The sequence below is a fragment of the Gossypium hirsutum genome, chromosome A13, assembly GCF_007990345.1.
Source record: "Gossypium hirsutum isolate 1008001.06 chromosome A13, Gossypium_hirsutum_v2.1, whole genome shotgun sequence".
NCBI classification, from domain to species: Eukaryota; Viridiplantae; Streptophyta; class Magnoliopsida; order Malvales; family Malvaceae; genus Gossypium; species Gossypium hirsutum.
In genome coordinates, this window is record NC_053436.1 from 84,591,571 (window position 1) to 84,596,063 (window position 4,493).

General features: G+C 37.6%; 1 non-coding gene across 1 annotated transcript; it reads left to right on the forward strand.

Annotated features, from left to right (window-relative positions):
• Window positions 1-1,240: 1,240 nt before the first annotated feature.
• On the forward strand, window positions 1,241-1,347 carry LOC121213292 (small nucleolar RNA R71). Its single transcript, XR_005908675.1, has one exon. It is a non-coding gene; the product is annotated as a small nucleolar RNA R71 (small nucleolar RNA).
• Window positions 1,348-4,493: the final 3,146 nt, after the last annotated feature.

Sequence of the window (4,493 nt, forward strand, 5' to 3'; positions counted from 1 at the left end):
GATTTCCTAAGACCTAGTTGTTTAAACATTTCATAAGGCATGACATTGATACTAGCCCCTAAATCAGCCAAATCATTATTAACATCTAAGCTACCAATTAAACAAGGAATCATAAAACTCCCTAGATCTTTTAATTTGCTGGCCAGCTTATTCTGTAGTATGGCTGAGCAAACTGCATTTAACTCCATATGCGACGCATCATCTAACTTTTGCTTATTTGCTAAAAGCTCCTTTAAAAATTTTACTGCGTTTGGTATCTACGAAAGAGCTTCGATAAATAGTAAGTTAATATGCAATTTCTTTAATAGTTTAAGGAATTTACCGAATTGTTCATCTGTGCAATCTTTCCTTGTCGCATTGGGGTATGGTACCTGTTGTTTGTACTCTTTACTTACCAGTTGTTGCTCACTATGGACTACCTCACCTTTACCTTTACTTACCACCTTTCCTTGCCTTGGTTTTGGTTCAGGTTCAACTAACCCTTCCTCGCCTTGAGTGGTGATCGCGTTGAGTTGTTCCCTTGGGTTAGATTCAATATTACGTGGCAAGCTACCTTATGGTCATTCAGAAATTAGTTTGGCGATCTATCCTATCTGAGTTTCGAGCCCTTGGATCGATGCTTGTTGATTTTTAAGTGTTGTTTCAATGTTCTAAAAGCGAGTTTCTGACACTAAGATAAACTTTGTTAGCATCTCCTAAAGGTTCGGCTTCTTTTCCTGTTGGTAAGATGGTTGTTGAAAACCCGAAGGATGTTGTGGCTTTTTATTCCCTTGACCAACCCACGAGAAGTTGGAATGGTTCCTCCAACCTGCATTATATGTGTTACTATATGGGTTATTTTATGGTCTAGAGTTATTGTTACCCATATATTGGACTTCTTCCTCCTTGATGCTTAGGGTTGAAGGGTTGATATTATGTGTATGTTCCTCCTCCATTTGAATCGCACCTGATCACTGGATGTACCCGAGTAGAACCACACAAACCGTCAATCTTTTTATTTAAGAGCTCTACCTGGTCAGATAGCATAGTAATCGCATTGATGTTGAAAACACCGGCTGCTTTTGTCGGCTTTGTTCTCTTGACTTGCCACTGATAGTTATTCAATGACATCTCTTCAATAAATTTGTAAGCCACTTTCGGTGTTTTGTTATTGATTGTCCTACCAGCAGCTGAGTCGATAAGTTGCCTTGTTGAGGGGTTCACATCATTGTAAAACGTTTGAACCTGCAACCATAAAGGTAACCCATAGTGGGGGCACCTTCTCAATAGATCCTTGTATCTCTCCCATGCATCATAGAGTGTCTCTAGATCCATCTGCACAAAAGAAGATATATCTTTCCTCAACTTAGCCGTTTTAGCCGGTGGAAAATATTTAAGTAAAAATTTCTGTCATTTGTTCCCAAGTAGTGATTGACCCTCGTGGTAACGAGTTCAACCATTGTTTAGCTTTGTTCCTCAATGAAAAGGGAAACAACCGAAGGGGAATGGCATCATCAGAAATGCCATTGATTTTAAAAGTGTCGCAAAACTCTAGAAAATTTGCCAAGTGATTGTTTGGATCCTCATCCTGCAAACCATCAAACTAAACAAACTGTTGTATCATTTGAATTGTGTTAGGTTTCAGTTCAAAATTATTTACAGCAATAGTAGGTCAAACTATACTTGACTCAGTTCCTATTAAATTCGGTTTAGCATAATCATACATACTGCGTGGAGTAGGATTCTGATTTACTGGATCAGTAGCAATCGCAAGAGGTAGCAGATTTTCCTGATTTTCAGCCATCTCCTCAGTTGTAGTGTGAATGTCGTCCTCTTGCTCTTCCTCTGTGTATCTTCGACTTCGCCTTATTTCTTTTCGATTTCTACAAGCTGTACGATTGATCTCACTATCAAAAAGTAATGGTCCCGACGGGTTTTTTCTAGTCATACACTATAAAAACCTGCCAGAAGCGACTAAACGAAAAATTAGCAAAGAAAATAAAAATTTATATTGCAATAAAAGTAAAATGGCTAAAGTAATAAAAATCGAGTCTTCCTAATATCTTAGTTCCCCAACAACGGGGTCAAAAACTTGATGTGAACAAATCGTGATAAGTTTTATAATTTATGAATGTCCATTCTTGAAAACTAACTATTACCATGACAATGGTAAGCGCACCTTATGGAACAGTAGTATAGCTTATGGTAAGATCGGGATATCGAACCCAAAGGAACTAAGAGTACTTGTATTAATTTTTTTTATTATCTAGCCTAAAAATAAAGGGATTTGTTTTATCTAAACTAATTACTAAACTAAGAATGCACAGAAAGTAAATTGGGGAAATAACTTCTGAGAAAACTGATTGATTAAGACAATACCCAAGGAAAAATCCACCTAGACTTCACTTGTTATTTGACTCTGAATCAGATGATTTATTCATTTGACTTGATCCGTAGAAATCCCAAAATTATATTATTATCTCTCTCGAGACTAACAACGTCTAACCCTAGGTTTATTAATTGAAATCTCTTTCTAATTAACTCCCTAGTGTTGCATTAACTCGATCTATGGATTCCCTTACTAGGTTTCACCCTAATCTGGAAAAATCTTGTCACCCTATCTCTAAGCATGCAATTGACTCTGCTCAATTATGCTAGATCTACTCTTAGACAGGGACTTTTGCTCCTCTGAATAAGCACATCAAAACTTGAATAAATATCCTGGAATATTAAAACAAGAATTAAGAACATATAATTAAGAACAAGTCAAATATTTATCATACAATTTAGATAATAATAATATCCGTCTTAGGTTTCATTCCCCTTAGGTATTTAGGGGGCTTAATTCATATTTATGAAAGAAAACATCTCAAAAGAATAATGATAACAAAACATAAAGAAAACCCAAGAACTCTTAAAGGGAATTGAAGGGAGATCTTCAGTCTTGAAGGGGAATCTAGCTTCTGAGATGGATCAATTAGCTTTCTTAGTGTGTTTAAATAGGCTTTAGAATGCCTAAAAGCCCTCAAGAGTGGCCTTTTCCGAATAGGACTAAACATGGGATCGACAAGGACACGTCCATGTGCAATTTCTGCAATTCGTGTTCAAGGCTATTAAATATAAACGGGAGTGTTATCTACTCGTGTAAGTCGTGCTTGATTCTGCTAAATAGACACGGGCGTGTGGTCTGTCCATGTGAGGAAGTCCAGGCTGTGTTGATTTCACTTGTTGGTCGATTTTCTCCGTTTTCGACCCGTTTCTCACTCTTTTTACTCTTCTATGCTCACCTAAGTATAAAATATGAAATTAAAGGATTAGGAGTATCGAATTCACCAAATCTAAGGAGAAATCATCCATAAATGTGCTAAGCATAGGATAAAAATATGTATAAATTGCGGTTTATCAACAACTACTTTCATAATTTATCTCATTTTATCTATTTATTGCATTGACATTAATAAACAAAAGACAACCATCCTTCGTGGGATCAATATCTGATAGACTTATATCTGTCTACTATACTTGTATCGACAGTGTATGCTTGCACATTATTGTCGTGACATTAAATAGCTGATCAGTTTTGGCGCCGTTGCCAAGGATGGCATTTGTTTGATGGTTATTTTTGTTTGTTTTTATTTCATAATATTTAGCTACTACTAACTGGTTTTCTTTTTGTCGTCATTTGCACATTTTGTTTTAGGTGTTGTATGACCTAAAGTAATTCAGTGTTTATTACAGATTTTGATATAGAAATTGAAAGAACCATTCGGAGGAGATTTCAAGAACAACAATGTAACACTCCTCACCCGTACTCAATGCTGGAATAGGGCTACGGAGCACTACTAGACTTACAACACATTTAAACATGCATTTCACATTCAATTTATTAGTTCATATACATTTCATTCACAACCAACACTGTCCCTAAAATGAGCCTACGAGGTCCAAAGCATGCATTGGAAGTGGTTTGGGACTAAAATGACAACTCAGGAAATTTTACAACACTTAGAAAATTTTTGCATAAAATAGGGGACACATGCCCGAGTGGCTTGCCTGTATGTCTCACACAGCCAACAGACACGCCCGTGTCACAGGCCGTGTGAGCACTCTAAGTGGGAGCACCTGGCCGTGTCCATTCCATGTCTAACCCCATATAACTCTCTAACTTGGGTCACATGGCCAACACACACACCTTGTGGCCAACCCGTTTGCCCTAAAAACGGCCATACACGCCCTTGTGCCAAGCCGTGTGTTAGGCCATGCCAAACCTGTAAGCTATACTGACTTATGCCACACGGCCAAGTCACACGCCCGTGTGTGGCGCCATGTAGAGCATACTGACTTCATTTTAATTTCAACACCAGAGGACACAAGACCGTGCAGCAAGACTGTGTGTCACACATGGCTAAGACACACACTTATGTCTTTGCCTGTGTGGACAAAAATAAGCTATTTACCAAGACAATTTGCCAACCAAATTTGAATATACCTACACAACCAAAATGACACCAATT